Source organism: Bos taurus, chromosome 11 (assembly GCF_002263795.3).
Source record: "Bos taurus isolate L1 Dominette 01449 registration number 42190680 breed Hereford chromosome 11, ARS-UCD2.0, whole genome shotgun sequence".
NCBI lineage: Eukaryota > Metazoa > Chordata > Mammalia > Artiodactyla > Bovidae > Bos > Bos taurus.
The window spans coordinates 36,893,235-36,912,196 of record NC_037338.1 but is presented as its reverse complement, the minus strand read 5'-3'; the positions used below and the strand labels follow the sequence as shown (position 1 = coordinate 36,912,196).

At 38.7% G+C, this 18,962-nt stretch overlaps 1 protein-coding gene across 5 annotated transcripts in view; it reads right to left on the bottom strand.

Annotated features, from left to right (window-relative positions):
- The window catches only part of ACYP2 (acylphosphatase 2), a 179,247-nt gene that overhangs the window by 98,256 nt on the left and 62,029 nt on the right, over positions 1 to 18,962 (bottom strand). The gene's annotated exons all lie outside the window — the stretch shown is intronic.

Below are 18,962 nucleotides of genomic sequence, written 5' to 3'. Positions count from 1 at the left end.
TCTGAAAATAAAATTAAGAAAACAATCCTATTAACAATAGAATCAAAAGGAATAAAATACTTAGGGATAAATTTAACAAAAGAAGTGCAACACTATGCACTAAAAACTATAAAACATTGTTGAAAGAAATTAAAGAAGACCTAAATAAATGAAAAGAAATCCCATGGTTATTAATTCCAAGACTTAATATTGTTAAGATGTCAATACTCCCAAATTGATCTACAGTTTCGGTAAAATCTGCATTAAAATTTCAACTTCATTTTTTTGCAGAAATGGACAACCTGGTCTTAAAATTTATATAGAGTTGCAAGGAACTACAAATAGCCAAAAACATCTTCAAAAAGAAGACTAAAGTTGGAGGTCTCACAGTTTCCAATTTCAAAACTTACTATAACCAGTAATCAAAACTGTGTGGTCCTGGCATATGAACAAGTTATGGACCAATAGACTAGAACTGAGGGTTCAGAAATGTGTCTATGCACCCATAGTGAATTGATTTTCTACAAGGGTATCAAGATTATTCAGTGGGGAAAGAATAGTCTCTTTAACAAATGTTGCTGGGAAAACTGGATACCTAAGTGCAAAAGGATAAAGTGGGATCCCTAACCATATACCATATGTAAAAATTAACTCAAAGTGAATCAAAGACCTAAATATAAGAGCTCAACATATAAATGCTTAGAAAAAAATAGGTATAAATTTTCATGACTTTAGCTTAAGCCAGATTTCTAATATGTGACAACAAGAGCATGAGCAGCAAAAGAAACATGAACATCATCAAAATAAAAGAAGAGTGTGCTACAAAGACACCATCAAGAAAAGGAATCCATAGAAGGGGAGAAAATATTTGCAAATTCTATATCTGATAGGGGTCTAGTATGCAGGATGTAAAAAAAAAAAAAAGAAAGAAAGAACTCTTACAACTCAACAATTAAAAAGACAAATAACCTAAACGTTTTAAAGACAGTCAAGAGATTTGGACAGAAATTTCTCCTAAGAGTATATACAAATAGCTAATAAACATATGAAAAATGTTCAACATCATTAATCACTGGGGAAAAGCAAATCAAAACCAAATGAGATATCACCACATGCTCACTAGGGTGCCGAAATTAAAAAGACTGGAATAAGCATTAGTGAGGTTGTGGAGAAAACTCTCATATACTGCTTTGTAAAATGGTACAGTCACTTTGGGAACCAGTTTGGCTACTCTTCAAAAAGTTCAACATAGAGTTACCAAAGGACCCAGGAATTTTAAGAGAACTAAAAACATGTCCACATGAAACTATGTCATGAATGTTCATAACAACATTATTCATAATAGCCAAGAAGTGAGAACAATCTAAATGTCCGAGAAGTGATGAATGGGTAAACAAGATGTGGTGTATTCATATGATGGAATATTATTCAGTCACAAAAAAGAATGAAGTATTCATACATGCCACAATGTGGATAAGTCTTGGAAAACATTATGCTAAGTAAAATAAGTCAGTCACAAAGGACCACATATTGTAAGATATCATTTATATGAACAGGCAAATCCATAGAGACAGAAAGTAGGTTAGCATCTGTCAGAAATTGAGGGTACAAGAGAAGGGGGAGTGACTTATATAATGGATATAAGGATTCTTAATGGGGTGATGAAAATATTCTACAAAAAGATAATGGTTGTACAATATTGTAAATATACTAAAAACCACTAAATTGTTCTCTGTAAATGGCAGAAGAGGACATCAGATTTGAAGCACAAAAAAGGATTCAATGCATAGTTGCTGGCTTAAAGACAGAGAGAGCCACAAGGCTCCTGAGAGTTGAGAGTTAACCCCAGAAAATAGCCAGCATGTAGGCAGAAACCTGGGCTTCCCTGGTGGCCCACACAGTCTACAAAGCAGAATCTGTCTACAGTGCAGGAGACCAGGGTTCAGTCCCTGGGTTGGGAAGATCCCTTGGAGAAGGGAATAGCAACTCACTTCAGTATTCTTGCCTGGAGAATTCCATGGACAGAGGAGCCTGACAGTCTACAGTCCATGGGGTCACAGAGTTGGACACGACTGAATGACTAACATAGACACACACAGAAGCAGAAACCTCAGTCCTACAACCACAGAAAACTGAATTCTGCCAACAACTCAAAAGTGCTTGGAGGTGGGTTTTTCACCAGTGCCTTCAGATGAGAACTCAGCCCATTCAACATCTTGTTTTCAGCTTTGTTTTGCCCCAGTCAGAGAATCCAGCAATGCCATGTGTATGATCAGGCCACCCAAGATGGCTGTTCTCTTGTTCTCTGCACATCTCCTACTTGACCAGTCCCTGCTCCACCTACATCCTACTCACATGACTGACCTACGTTCTTAACCATAGAGCCTAGTCAGTCAGTGCCTACACACTTGTCCCAGCCCCAGCTATGATTGTTCTAATCTGTAGATGAGAACTTCCCTATGATAGCTTATCAAAGGAGTGGTGAGGGGATGTGTTCCTCTGGTTTCCCTGGTAACTGATGAGCCAGCCTGATGATGTCAATTCCCTCCTCCTTCCCCAATCCCCTCACCTGACATCCTGCCCACCATCTGCTACACAGGGTGGGGTATTGCTCTAGGACCTTGCTTCAGACATGTAAGCTCCCCCCATCCATTAGACCACTGATGTCTCTGTTGCTGATTCTGGGCTCTTTCTTTACTCTTGAGGCTGGGCAAGGACATGACTTGAAGGCCTGTGGGGTGCAGTCCAACACCATGTCAAACATCTGACTGCAACACTCAATGAATAAATGGGTTTTATTAATTTTGTCAGTCAGTTCAGTTCAGTTGCTTAGTCACGTCCAACTCTTTGCGACCCCATGGACTGCAGCATGCCAGGCTTCCCTGTCCATCACCAATATCTAGAGCTTGCTCAAACTCGTGTCCATCTAGTTAGTGATGCCATCCAACCATCTCATCCTCTAGCATCCCCACTCCTCCTGCCTTCAATCTTTCCCAGCATCAGGGTCTTTTCTAATGAGTCAGTAATTAATTAACTTTGTAGTAATTAATGAACGAGTGTTATTTTAAGCTATTAATTTTGTAGTAATTTGTTACATAAGGATAGAAAACTAACACACTCCCCACGGAAAAAGTGGCTGGGTCTTTGTGAACACCGTTCATCACTTTTATCAGTAAAGGCAAGGGAGTTTTTAGTCCCCCTGGAGAAAACCAATGGGACAGTCGGTAGAGAAGTCTCCCAGCTTCTCCCCAGCCTAGGGAATGGGGAGAGGGAAACTGTCCTGGAGATGCATTCTTCATGGTTCTTCAGAGGGTCCTCAGAGACACAGTGCCCCTGGCCCTATGGTAACAGAGCCCAACTCTACAGCAACCCTTCACTGACTTTTCTTGCTTTCCTATTTCACTCTCCCTTCTCTATTATTCTGCTTCCTGGGATCACCTCCCAGATAAATGGTCCACACCCAAGCCTGGATTGCAGACTCTGCTCCCTTGGGAATTAAGTTATGGCAGAAGTCTCTAGATGGCCCATATATACACATTCAGCCCCTTTTCTGCAGTAAGAGAACCCTAGTTTTACTTGACATGGCAATATGCCCAGCTAAAAGCATTTATTTACCACCCTTTCCTGTGACTAATGAAGCACAAGTCACTGAATGGAGCTCCTAAGAAATCGCTTTAAAGGCAGATGACCCAGTCAGGCAGGAAGCAGATCCCTCTCTTCTTTCGTCTTGCTGCCTGGACTGTGGATGCTAAAGCTGGAGCTGTGGAAGCCACCCTGCAACTATGAGGAGACACAGAGCATGAACTCTGGGTCCTTGTGACTAGAGAACTGCCACGTGAGCCTTAACTGTATCCTCAGGACATCTCTTACGTAAGAGAAAAACAAATCTGTGTTTTCTTTCAGCCAGTATTACTTGGGTTTTCTGTAACATACAGCTAAACCTATTCCTAACACTTACTCAAGAAATAAAATCTATGAACCACACAAAAGATGACTAAATGTCAAAGAAGATGTATGTTAGAAGCACTGAAGGAACTGACAATAGCAACATCCCAAAGGAACTAAGAAAGCTAACAGCAGAGAAATGCCAACTTGTAGAGTGATGCACATACTATTTTTGAAAATAAAAACCTGCCCCTGAAAATTTAATTAAAAACAAGAGAGTTATACAGCTTAGCCACTTTTGAGTTTTGAGGTCTCTAGTCTGATTTAGTTTGAGGTCCCCAAAATAAGCAAATGCATGTGGTTCTCTTCTCCTGCTTCCACTTGAATATTCATTATCAGAAAGCAAAAAAAACCTAAAATAGCTTTTAGAGTTTTCACTAGTGATCCTGACTGAATATTTATACTTTAAGTAACATCACAGTCAAATGACCACCTACTGCATGGATAGCATTTTAATTAGGTGTAAAGGTGTATAAAAGAAGAAGATAATTCATTCCTAACCCAAACAGTTTTCATATCTAACTAGGGACTGAGTCCTTTACCTGTGGAATCTGATTCTATTCCAGGAGATAGTGTCAGAATTGAGCTGAATTGTCAGACAACCTGCTAGTGTCTTTTCACTGTTATACAGTGTTCCCCAAAGAAAATGCTGATGGGGTGAAGGATAATCTGTCTTGAGAATTATATATATATATACACATATATATATATACATATACATATATATATACACATATATATATATATCATGCCTATTTATTTATTTTAAAATTTTAAACTTTACAATTTGTATTAGTTTTGCCAAATATCAAAATGAATCTGCCACAGGTATACATGTGTTCCCCATCCTGAACCCTCCTCCCTCCTCCCTCCCCATACCCTCCCTCTGGGTCGTCCCAGTGCACTAGCCCCAAGCATCCAGTATCATGCATCGAACCTGGACTGGCAACTTGTTTCATACATGATATTATGCATGTTTCAATGCCATTCTCCCAAATCTTCCCACCCTATCCCTCTGCAACAGAGTCCATAAGACTGTTCTATACATCAGTGTCTCGTTTGCTGTCTCGTACACAGGGTTATTGTTACCATCTTTCTAAATTCCATATATATGCGTTAGTATACTGTATTGGTGTTTTTCTTTCTGGCTTACTTCACTCTGTATAATAGGCTCCAGTTTCATCCACTTCATTAGAACTGATTCAAATGTATTCTTTTTAATGGCTGAGTAATACTCCATTGTGTATATGTACCACAGCTTTCTTGTCCATTCATTTGCTGATGGGCATCTAGGTTGCTTCCATGTCCTGGCTATTATAAACAGTGCTGCAATGAACATTGGGGTACACGTGTCTCTTTCCCTTCTGGTTTCCTCAGGGTGTATGCCCAGCAGTGGGATTGCTGGATCATAAGGCAGTTCTATTTCCAGTTTTTTTTAAGGAATCTCCACACTGTTCTCCATAGTGGCTGTACTAGTTTGCATTCCCACCAACAGTGTAAGAGGGTTCCCTTTTCTCCACACCCTCTCCAGCATTTATTGCTTGTAGACTTTTGGATGGCGGCCATTCTGACTGGTGTGAAATGGTACCTCATAGTGGTTTTGATTTGCATTTCTCTGATAATGCATAATGTTGAGCATCTTTTCATGTGTTTGTCAGCCATCTGTATGTCTTCTTTGGAGAAATGTCTATTTAGTTCTTTGGCCCATTTTTTGATTGGGTCATTTATTTTTCTGGAGTTGAGCTGTAGGAGTTGCTTGTATATTTTTGAGATTAGTTGTTTGTCAGTTGCTTCATTTGCTATTATTTTCTCCCAGTCTGAAGGCTGCCTTTTCACCTTGCTAATAGTTTCCTTTGATGTGCAGAAGCTTTTAAGGTTAATTAGGTCCCATTTGTTTATTTTTGCTTTTATTTCCAATATTCTGGGAGGTGGGTCATAGAGGATCCTGCTGTGATGTATGTCAGAGAGTGTTTTGCCTATGTTCTCCTCTAGGAGTTTTATAGTTTCTGGTCTTATGTTTAGCTCTTTAATCCATTTTGAGTTTATTTTTGTGTATGGTGTTAGAAAGTGTTCTAGTTTCGTTCTTTTACAAGTGGTTGACCAGATTTCCCAGCACCACTTGTTAAAGAGATTGTCTTTAATCCACTGTATATTCTTGCCTCCTTTGTCAAAGATAAGGTGTCCATATGTGCATGGATTTATCTCTGGGCTTTCTATTTTGTTCCATTGATCTATATTTCTGTTTTTGTGCCAGTACCATACTGTCTTGATGACTGTGGCTTTGTAGTAGAGCCTGAAGTCAGGTAGGTTGATTCCTCCAGTTCCATTCTTCTTTCTCAAGATAGCTTTGGCTATTCGAGGGTTTTGTATTTCCATACAAATTGTGAAATTATTTGTTCTAGCTCTGTGAAGAATATCGTTGGTAGCTTGATAGGGATTGCATAGAATCTATAAATTGCTTTGGGTAGTATACTCATTTTCACTATATTGATTCTTCCAATCCATGAACATGGTATATTTCTCCATCTATTAGTGTCCTCTTTGATTTCTTTCACCAGTGTTTTATACTTTTCTATGTATAGGTCTTTAGTTTCTCTAGGTAGATATATTCCTAAGTATTTTATTCTTTCCATTGCAATGGTGAATGGAATTGTTTCCTTAATTTCTCTTTCTGTTTTCTCATTATTACTTTATAGGAATGCAAGGGATTTCTGTGTGTTGATTTTATATCCTGCAACTTTACTATAATCATTGATTAGTTCTAGTAATTTTCTGGTGGAGTCTTTAGGGTTTTCTATGTAGAGGATCATGTCATCTAAAAATAGTGAGTTTTACTTCTTTTCCAATTTGGATTCCTTTTATTTCTTTTTCTGCTCTGATTGCTGTGGCCAAAACTTCCAAAAATATGTTGAATAGTAATGGTGAAAGTGGGCACCCTTGTCTTGTTCCTGACTTTAGAGGAAATGCTTTCAATTTTTCACCATTGAGGATAATGTTTGCTGTGGGTTTGTCATATATAGCTTTTATTATGTTGAGGTATGTTCCTTCTATTCCTGCTTTCTGGAGAGTTCTTATCATAAATGGATGTTGAATTTTGTCAAACGCTTTCTCTGCATCTTTTGAGATAGTCATATGGTTTTTATTTTTCAATTTGTTAATGTGGTGTATTACATTGATTGATTTGCGGATATTGAAGAATCCTTGCATCCCTGGGATAAAGCCCACTTGGTCATGATGTATGATCTTTTTAATGTGTTGTTGGATTCTGATTGCTAGAATTTTGTTAAGGATTTTTGCATCTATGTTCATCAGTGATATTGGCCTGTAGTTTTCTTTTTTTGTGGGACCTTTGTCAGGTTTTGGTATTAGGGTGATGGTGGCCTCATAGAATGAGTTTGGAAGTTTACCTTCCTCTGCAATTTTCTGGACGAGTTTGAGCAGGATAGGTGTTAGCTCTTCTCTAAATTTTTGGTAGAATTCAGCTGTGAAGCCGTCTGGACCTGGGCTTTTGTTTGCTAGAAGATTTTTGATTACAGTTTCAATTTCCGTGCTTGTGATGGGTCTGTTAAGATTTTCTATTTCTTCCTGGTCCAGTTTTGGAAAGTTGTACTTTTCTAAGAATTTGTCCATTTCTTCCACGTTGTCCATTTTATTGGCATATAATTGCTGATAGTAGTCTCTTATGATCCTTTGTATTTCTGTGTTGTCTGTTGTGATCTCTCCAGTTTCATTTCTAATTTTATTGATTTGATTTTTCTCCCTTTGTTTCTTGATGAGTCTGGCTAATGGTTTGTCCATTTTATTTATCCTTTCAAAGAACCAGCTTTTGGTTTTGTTGATTTTTGCTATGGTCTCTTTTGTTTCTTTTGCATTTATTTCTGCCCTAATTTTTAAGATTTCTTTCCTTCTACTAACCCTGGGGTTCTTCATTTCTTCCTTTTCTAGTTGCTTTAGGTGTAGAGTTAGGTTATTTATTTGACTTTTTTCTTGTTTCTTGAGGTATGCCTGTATTGCTATGAACTTTCCCCTTAGGACTGCTTTTACTGTGTCCCACAGGTTTTGGGTTGTTGTGTTTTCATTTTCATTCGTTTCTATGCAAATTTTGATTTCTTTTTTGATTTCTTCTGTGATTTGTTGGTTATTCAGCAGCGTGTTGCTCAGCCTCCATATGTTGGAATTTTTAATAGTTTTTCTCCTGTAATTGAGATCTAATCTTACTGCATTGTGGTCAGAAAAGATGCTTGGAATGATTTCTATTTTTTTGAATTTACCAAGGCTAGCTTTATGGCCCAGGATGTGATATATCCTGGAGAAGGTTCCATGTGTGCCTGAGAAAAAGGTGAAATTCATTGTTTTGGGATGAAATGTCCTATAGATATCAGTTAGGTCTAACTGTTCTATTGTATCGTTTAAAGTTTGTGTTTCCTTGTTACTTTTCTGTTTAGTTGATCTATCCATAGGTGTGAATGGGGTATTAAAGTCTCCCACTATTATTGTGTTATTGTTAATTTCTCCTTTCATACTTGTTAGCATTTGTCTTACATACTGTGGTGCTCCCGTGTTGGGTGCATATATATTTATAATTGTTATATCTTCTTCTTGGATTGATCCTTTGATCATTATGTAGTGACCTTCTTTGTCTCTTTTCACAGCCTTTGTTTTAAAGTTTATTTTAAATGATATGAGTATTGCTACTCCTGCTTTCTTTTGGTCCCTATTTGCATGGAAAATCTTTTTCCAGCCCTTCACTTTCAGTCTGTATGTGTCCCCTATTTTGAGGTGGGTCTCTTATAGACAACATATGTAGGGGTCTTGTTTTTGTATCCATTCAGCCAGTCTTTGTCTTTTGGTTGGGGCATTCAACCCATTTACGTTTAAGGTAATTACTGATAAGTATGATCCCGTTGCCATTTACTTTATTGTTTTGGGTTCGAATTTATACACCATTTTTGTGTTTCCTGTCTAGAGAATATCTTTAGTATTTGTTGGAGAGCTGGTTTGGTGGTGCAGAATTCTCTTAGCTTTTGCTTGTCTGAAAAGCTTTTGATTTCTCCTTCATACTTAAATGAGATCCTTGCTGGGTACAATAATCTGGGCTGTAGGTTATTTTCTTTCATCATTTTAAGTATGTCTTGCCATTGCCTCCTGGCTTGAAGAGTTTCTATTGAAAGATCAGCTGTTATCCTTATGGGAATTCCCTTGTGTGTTATTTGTTGTTTTTCCCTTGCTGCTTTTAATATTTGTTCTTTGTGTTTGATCTTTGTTAATTTGATTAATATGTGTCTTGGGGTGTTTCGCCTTGGGTTTATCCTGTTTGGGACTCTCTGGGTTTCTTAGACTTGGGTGATTATTTCCTTCCTCATTTTAGGGAAGTTTTCGACTATTATCTCCTCAAGTATTTTCTCATGGTCTTTCTTTTTGTCTTCTTCTTCTGGGACCCCTATGATTCGAATGTTGTAGCATTTAATATTGTCCTGGAGGTCTCTGAGATTGTCCTCATTTCTTTTAATTCGTTTTTCTTTTATTCTCTCTGATTCATTTATTTCTGCCATTCTATCTTCTAATTCACTAATCCTGTCTTCTGCCTCTGTTGTTCTACTATTTGTTGCCTCCAGAGTGTTTTTAATTTCATTTATTGCATTATTCATTATATATTGACTCTTTTTTTATTTCTTCTAGGTCCTTGTTAAACCTTTCTTGCATCTTCTCAATCCTTGTCTCCAGGCTATTTATCTGTGATTCCATTTTGATTTCAAGATTTTGGATCAATTTCACTATCATTATTCAGAATTCTTTATCAGGTAGATTCCCTATCTCTTCCTCTTTTGTTTGGTTTGGTGGGCATTTATCCTGTTCCTTTTTCTGCTGGGTATTCCTCTGTCTCTTCATCTTGTTTAAATTGCTGATTTGGGGGTGTCCTTTCTGTATTCCGGCAGTTTGTGGAGTTCTCTTTATTGTGGCATTTCCTCGCTGTGTGTGGGTTTGTACAGGTGGCTTGTCAAGGTTTCCTGGTTAGGGAAGCTTGTGTTGGTGTTCTGGCGGGTGGAGCTGTATTTCCTCTCTCTGGAGTGCAATGAAGTGTCCAGTAATGAGTTATGAGATGTCTATGGTTTTTGGGTGACTTTGGGCAGCTTGTATCTTGAGACTCAGGGCTGTGTTCCTTTGTTGCTGGAGAATTTGCTTGGTATGTCTTGCCCTGGAACTTGTTGGCCCTTGTGTGGTGCTTGGTTTCAGTGTCGGTATGGAGGCGTTTGATGAGCTCCTGTCAATTAATGTTCCTTGGAGTCAGGAGTTCCCTGGAGTCAAGGTTTGGATTTAAGCCTCCTGCTTCCAGTTATTGGTCTTATTTTTACAGTAGTTTCAAAACTTCTCCTTCTGTACAGCACCATTGATAAAACATCTATGTTAAAGATGAAAAGTTTCTTTACTGTGAGGGTCACCCAGAGAGGTTCACAGCATTACATGGAGAAGAGGGAGGAGGGAGTTAGAGGTGACCCGAATGAGATGAGGTGGAATCAATAGTGGAGAGAGTGGGCTAGCCAATAATCACTTCCTTATGTGCACTCCACAACTGGACCGCTCAGAGATGTTCACGGAGTTATACAGAGAAGAGAAGACGGAGGAAGGAGACAGAGGTGGCCAGAAGGATAAAAGTGGGGAATGAAAAGGAGGGAGACAGATCCAGCCAGTAATCAGTTCCCTAAGTGTTCTCCACCGTCTGGAACACACAGAAATTCACAGAGTTGGGTAGAGTAGAGAGGGGTTAGGGAGGAGACACAGCCGACCTGGTGAAGAAAGAGGAGAGTCCAAAGGGAGAGAGAGCAGTTAAGCCAGTAATCTCGTTCCCTAGTGAAAAATGGGTACTGAAGATTGGGTTCTTAAAGGTACAAAATTGGTAACAAATACATAAAAGCAAAAATTAAAAATCTAGAGTAGAGTTTGGAATTTTAAAAATACGATGTTAAAGAAAAGAAGAAGGAAAAGAAAGAGAGAAAAAACGAACAAACAAAAACAAACAAGGTCGTGAAAATTATAAAGAAAATATAGGTACAAAATTGATAACTAATACCAAAAAGCAAAAGTTAAAAATCTAGAGTAGAGTTTGGAATTTCAAAAATACAATGTTAAAAAAAAGAAGAAAAAGAAAGAGAGAAAAAAAATGAAACAAAAAAAACAATGTCACAAAAATTATAAAGAAAATACAGGTACAAAATTGATATCAAATACCAAAAAGCATAAATTAAAAATCTAGAGTAGAGTTTGGAATTTCAGATATACAATGTTATATAAAAGAAGAAAAAGAAACAGAGGAAAAAAAAAAAGTCACAGAAATTATAAAAAAACTATAGGTACAAAATTGATAACAAATACCAAAAAGCTAAAATTAAAAATCTAGAATAGAGTTTGGAATTTCAAAAATACAATGTTAAAGAAAAGAAGAAGAAAAAAAAAAAACAAGGTCAAAAAATTATAAAAAATATATATATATGAAGTTTGCTGAAGAAAAAAAAATAGGGTCTTTTTTTTTGCAAAGTAATAGGTTATAAAAGTGAAAATTAAAGGAATAATAGAGGACTTAAAATTTTTTTAAAAAATTAAAAAAAAAAAAGAAAGAAAGAATGATCGTAAAAATAGTAAAAATATATCGAGGACTTTCTCTGGTTTTGTTGTGAGTATTGTGGGTTCAGCTCATTTTTGGCTAGTTCCTTGGTCCGACTTTTATTTCTCAAGATCTATAGGCCCCTTCCTATGTAGTCGGTAGTAACCACGGGGTTTTAATCTATTGCCTATAGCTTCCAAGGCGGTTCCTTCTGTTATAGCTTCTTCCGTTTGCTGGTCTCTTCAGTGTCTGGTTTCCGCCCTGACACAAAGGGGACGGTGGAGGACACTTTTCTTTTTTTTTTTTCTTTTTAGGCTCACTTGTTCAGTCGCACTGTGGGGAGGGAGGGAGGGATGCTGCAAACAAATAACACTGGAGTGTGCTCGCAGTGCCTTAGCCTCACTGGGTCTGCCCCAGCTCACGGCGCGTGTAGCCTCCCTGCCCACACTGCTCAGGCTCTAGGTTGTTCCGCCGGGAACCATCCGTGGCCGGCCCTGGGCTGCCTGCACCTCCCAGGTCCAAGCCACTCAGGTTCAGGCACTCGGGTAGTCCTCAGAGGCACAGACTCGGTTGGGCCTGCGTTTTGTGCCCTTCCCAGGTCCTAGCAGCTCAGGTGATGAGGTGTTTAGCGAGCGCGATTGCTGCGACTTATCGCCTCCCCGCCGCTCGGTTATCCGCGTACAACCTGCGCACCTTCTCAGGGAGATGTTGACCGTCCAGACCCCCAAGAAGTTTTAGTTAGCAAAGAAGCCTGCTTACACTTTTATAGATAATGTCTCTCTGGAGCTGCGATTGCCCCCTTCCGGCTCTGGCTGCGTGTCACTGGAGGGGGAAGGTCTGCAGCCGGCTATCTCTGTTCAGTCCTTTGTTCCGTGCGTGGGCCTGGCGGTGTCTTAGGTTAGTGCTGGCTTTTCGCCTGATAGATATCCCACAGTCTGGTTTGCTAGCCCAGATTATTTCGCTCAGATAGTGCTCAGGGTATTCAGGCCAGGTCCTTACTCTAAGCGATGCAGCCCGCGCCGCGCCTCCCTGCCCAGCCCTGGCTTGCTAATGGTGTGTGCAGGCGTCTGCACTGCTTCTCCGCTGGGGGAGTTACCGTAGGGCTCGCAATCTGCGAGTTTTAATTGTTTATTTATTTTTTCTCCCTGTTATGTTTCCTCTGTGCTTCCAAAGCTCAGCACAGATTTGGCAGTGAGAAGGTTTCCTGATGTTTGGAAACTTCTCTCTTTTTAAGACTCCCTCCCCGAGACGGAACTCTGTCCCTCCCTCTTTTGTCTCTTTTTTTGTCTTTTATATTTTTTCCTACCTCCTTTCGAAGACTTGGGTTGCTTTTCTGGGTGCCTGATGTCCTCTGCTGGCCTTCAGAAGTTGTTTTGTGGAATTTACTCGGCTTTTAAATGCTCTTTTGATGAATTTGTGGGGGAGAAAGTGTTCTCCCCGTCCTACTCCTCTGCCATCTTGGCTCTTCCTCCTATCATGCCTATTTAAAACTCTGATTTTCAAATATTTTTGAACAAAGTACAAATAAAATCAAATGAATGAATTATTTTACTCTATAATTTAAAACAAATTAAGTCAACCATAAATCACAATATTTCTATTTTCTCCCAATTCATAATGTCAACTACTTTCTAACATATTACTTCTGTATTTTTATTGTATTGTATTTTGTATTATTATTTTTGTATTTGCAAATACAAAGAAAATACCCTAATTACAAAACACATAAATTGCTGCCATTACTCCACTAGAATGGACTTTCTGTGAGATAATAGTTGTCAATCATTACAGACTACCTTCCAGACAATAATGTAGGTTAAAAAATATAAGGTTGATTTTTATCATTAGTATAAATCCACATAATTATTAAATGAAAATTTGACCTTTTAAGCAAAACAAGAACACACTTGAAAGAAAGCAAACAGAAAGAAAAGTTTTGTTTTACCTTGAGCACTAATTGTGACTGTGTGCCAGGTTCAGGAATTATGTACATGATTCAGACTCATGGTGGAGTCAGCCCTGGGAGTGCATTTCAGTTCTACAATCTACAAGTGATGCCTGTCTCAAAAGTTTCTTCACCCTCCCTACTCTTCAGTTTCCTCAACAGTTAAACTTTAATAACCACCATTTTAGAGAGTTAGACTTGGAATTAAATGAGATAATAACTGTATTAATGTTTTAACAAATACATAAGCATTCAGCAAATACCTATTATTTCTACAGCTCCAATACTTTGGCCACCTGAATCAAAGAGCCCACTCATTGGAAAAGACCCTGATGCTGGGAAAGACTGAAGGCAAAAGGAGAGGGGGCGGCAGAGAATGAGACAGTTAGATAGCATCACGGACTCAATGGACATGAGTTTGTGCAAACTCCAGGAGACAGGGGAGGGCAGAGGAGCCTGGCATGTTGCAGTCCACGGCGTTGCAAAGAGCTAGATATGACTTTGTGACTGAACAACAACAAAAATTATGTTATAATAAAGCTTAAATGCGCATTATTTGATAAATGGAGAATGTGGACCTTATTTTCTTTAAAGGACAGCAAAGACCTCAATAGATTAAAACTTAAACCAAGTCCTTCAACCTGAAACCAAGTGTAGGTTATGGGAAAGGCTTTTTGTTTTCATGCCTAAGTCATATCTCTGATACTTTTATTCATAATATGACCTAGTAATTGAAACCTAGATTTCTTCTTCCACTTAAAAAAAATATTCTAAATCTCTATTTTTTTAAATAACAGGCAAATATAATGAATACAGTGCCAGCAAGGGTTTTTTATTAACAACACAACTTCCCAGGTTTTTGCTGGAGTTAAAACCTGATATCAATAAAATTGGATATGTTATCTACATTTTTATTTGGAGCCATGCTCAGATTTTCGGATTTCACCAGAGGAGTAATATTTTTAAAATTTTGAGAAGCACCATAAGTTGACAACATTTTATATTTCAGAAATATTTTAATTAAATAGAGATAGAAAGGATATTTTAAATTAGAGCAATAAAAACAGGAATACTAGGGGAAATTGTAAACTATAATCTCCTATCTAAAGCATTTAATTAAAAAAAGAATAGTTGGACACTCTAAGAGGAAAAACATACTTTTGGGTTAAGAAAAAATGTTCTTTCCCAAACAAGAATAGCTGGCCTCCCTATACTGATTTATATATGCTCTGTGTGTTTATGCTAATTTGCCTTATTTCTCCAAAGATTAGTTCTTGGATTTAAATTTGAGAATCTTCAAGTACTAACAAGATTTGACAGATTTAAGATCTTGTGTCTTTAACTGCACATGCCAGATACTATTAGCCAGAATGATTCCCAGCTCTCCTTGGAACCTACATTCTAGTGGGTAGAGATCAATATCAAACAAATTAACAAACATGTTCAGATATTGATTGGTTTTAAGAAGAAAAATGAAGCCGGTTAAGACACAGAGACAGAGCGGAAGGAAATGTATTCAGAGAAATCTTCGACTAGGGCACATCCAAGTAGAGATTCTAATAAAATGAGGGAGTGAGTCATTTGGAAACCTGTGGGAATAGTGATGGTTAATAGTCATAAAGCATTTTCTCCTGTGCCAGTCAGTATCCTAACTGCTTTACACAGGTAAACTCATTTAATCCTCTTAACAATTGCATACAGGTACTATTATGATCCCTATTTTACAGAGAAGGAAACTGAGGCTCAGAGAATTAAGGTAACTTGTGTAAGTCACACAGCTAGTAAATAGAAGGGTTGAATTGGGAACCCAGAGAGTCTGACTCCAAAATCTTTCTCTTAACCATCATCACTATACTCTGCCTCTCAGGAACACGAGGGGCAAAGACCCCAAGGTGATAATGCATGTGTCTGGCATGCCCCAGAAACAGCAAGGAGAACCCAGAGTGGCTGGAGTTGGGGGTAACAAGAGAGACTGAAACACATCAGATCAGAGAGATGGTTGGTACAGTGGAGGAGGGGACCAGTTTATGTGGGACCTTGAAGTACACCATAAGGACTTTGGGTCTTATTCTGAGTGAGATGACCAGTCATTGAACCATTGTGAGCAGAGGAGAATCAAGACCCACCTTGTGTCTTGTAAGGATCACTTTGGCTGCTATGCAGAGAGGAGACTATATTGACTGTGCTGTGCTGTGCTTAGTTGCTCAGTTGTGTCCGACTGTTTTGTGACCTCATGGACTGTCGCCCGCAGGCTTCTCTGTCCATGGGGATTCTCCAGGAAAGAATACTGGAGTGCGTTGCCATGCCCTCCTCCAGGGGATCTTCCCAACCCAGAGATGGAGCCCAGGTCTCCTGCATTGCAGGTGGATTCTCTACTGTCTGAGCCACCAGGGGACCCCGACTATACTGGGGACATAGATAAAAGCAGGAGCCAAGTCTAACAGCTCTGCAATAATCCCAAAAGATAAGTGGTGGTTTGGACTTATGTGATCACTGAAGTGGGGGGAAGATTATGGATCTATTTTGAAAGAAGAAGAGAATTTAGTGATGGATAGGAGATGGGAAGAGAAAGAAACAGAGGAGTCATGGATGACCAAGGTTGTGACCTGAGCAAGTAACTGTTAAGAAAGGGGCTGGCATTGCTTGTATAGGAAATACTGGCTAAGGAACAGGTTAAAGTGAAGATGCTGATTCAGGAAGTCAGAGTGGAGCCTGAGAATCTGTACTTCTAACATGTTCCCAGGAGATGCGGACGCTGCTGTCCATGGAGCACACTTGTGAACAACAAGGCTCTACACTTTGTTTTGTTAAACAATTTCTTCCTGATTTTAAGAGAAAGAAGTTCATCTTAAAAATATGAAAATTACCATAAAATAATTCTATACACAGAAATACTTTTAATATTTTGAGGTACATCTTTCCAGGTTTTTTGATGTTTACATGTTTATGTACATAATAGGAAATACAATTTAAGAAAATTAAAATCCCATTGTACCCTACCACTTGTTTTTTAAATATAATGAACACCTTCCAGTTTCCTTAAACATTTTAAACTATTATTTCAATCAGATGAAAACATACAAACTAAAAATATTTAACTTTATTGAGTTTCTGTGCCAGACTGTTTCTTGCTCTATAGCTCCCATCTCTAGTAATGGTGAATGGAAAATGTTACTTTTTAAAGTAAGTGGCATTTTAAAAAGAGGCATTTAAATATTTTCAAAATATTTTAAAGACTGTGTTTTGGGTAAACATGCTATCATTTTAAGGCTCAAACTCTACTGGGACTGTGTTTCTCTCTTCCAAAAAGCTCCCTTCCCATTCCTTTTCCCCCCAAGATGGCACCTGACGGCAAGGCAGAGTGTGTCCTGTGCTGGTGACCGAGGTGGAGAGCCTCTGGTCCAAGGGCAGCCCTGTGGGCCCTCACCAGCCTCCACTGAGATGCCCCTTGACCCTCTGGCTCACCAGGCAGTACTGCTTGCTGGGAAGCAGCTGGTTGCAGGACTAGGCGGGCACATGTAGGCCTTGGACCCTGCCTGCTGTTTCTGGTCTTTGGCTTTCTCATCCTTCCTCGGTTCTCTAGCAAGTTACTTATTCCCTCAGCTTTTCTGTAGGCAGCCCCGCCCAGCCTCGTGTGCTCAGGTTGTGGGCCCCCCAAGGCACGTCTCAAGCCTGCCACCCAAACATCTCCCTCCAGCCCTGCATTCCCAGGATTTGGGCTGCATCAGGGAAGTCCAGTACCATTCCTTGCTCCTGATACTCCACGTCCTGCTTCCAGGTTTTTAACAAGAAGGCAATAGACTCTCCCATCTGAACCCCTGCTCCTCTCTGTACCCAGCGCGACCTGAAAGGCTTCCTTCCTTCCTCCTTCCTTCAGATGGGAAGAGCACCTACATTAGATCAAGTGCTCGCCTACTTTCTGGCTTAGAGTAAAACTATTCACTCAGACTTCTGCGTTTTTCTCCTAAGACAAAGAGGCGCTTTTGGAAATTAGAAACAAAGGCTGACTTTAAGATGGTTCCCTATGGATTAAAGAGCAATACTTTGAAATTTAAATAGCCCCTTCGTCTTCCTTTTCCCATGGTGTAGTATCTCAAAAATATTATTTGGTTATATGACTTTTAGTGAGTGAACAATATTTCATTATACAGATACTATAATGTAATCCTCTATGATTGAACACTACAATTGGAATTTTCCCCATTAAAAATAACTTGCTTATACATAAATCCAAGCACATGTAATTATTTCCTAGGTGTATATTCCTATAAGTGGAATTACAGACTGAAAGGAAAAGGTATGATCACTTTCAAGGTCTTTTTTGGTACATACTTCTAATTTATCTTCCAGAAATATTTATACCAAAGCAAACTGTAGTGGCCGAGAAAGGCTATATCTCCACATACTTCCCATACTAGATATTATCATTCTTTTTTTCTCCCCTCTTTCAAAATTGTGTTGAATTTCACAAAAAGTCAATCATTTTACTCTTGCCTGGAAAATCCCATGGATGGAGGAGCCTGGAAGGCTGCAGTCCATGGGGTCGCTAAGAGTCGGACACGACTGAGCGACTTCACTTTCACTTTTCACTTTCATGCACTGGAGAAGGAAATGGCAACCCAACTCCAGTGTTCTTGCCTGGAGAATCCCAGGGATTGGGGAGCCTGGTGGGCTGCTGTCTATGGGGTTGCACAGAGTCAAACACGACTGAAGTGACTTAGCAGCAGCAATAATTTTAAAGTGAACAATTCAGTGGCACTTAGAATATTCACAACATTGTGCTGGTATTCTATTTAATCTTTGCCAATTTGATGGTTGAAAAAACTTTAAATTTGTTTACTAGGGATAGGAAACATTTTGCATTTATTTGCTAATCAATGCCTTTTCTTTTTTGTGAACTACCTGGCTATTTTTTTCTGTTTGTATTTGGGGGTGCTGTGTTTTATGCAAATATTTATTATATATACTTACAACCTATATAATGCAACTATATTGACAATTTACCTTTTGACCATAAATTTTGTTTATGCTGTCCCTTAGCATATAAACTTTTAAATACTTCAAAATCATTCTGCATTTCCTTCACATTTTATTCAACTTTATCTATAAAGCCCTCACTAACTCCAAGATTTGATATCTATATTTTCTTCCTGTTCTTTAACGGTTTCACTTTGACACTGAACTCTTAATCTGGACAGGGTTTATTTGGTAGGAGGGAGGAAAACTTATGTTTCTAAATGGTCTCAACATTGTTTACTAAACAATCCATCTTGATCACAACAGTAATTACATAAATCATAAATTACATAAATCTGAACTTTCTGTTCTATTTCATTGACCTACTTGGCCTGTATTTGAACTATAATGCTAAAATTACTGTACTATTTTAAATTCTCTATTCTTCTAAATACGTTTTAAAACACTCTGCTGTTTCTCTAAGAAACATTGCTGGGAGATGATTAGTGTATTAGCTAAAAAGTGCTAAGCTGCAAA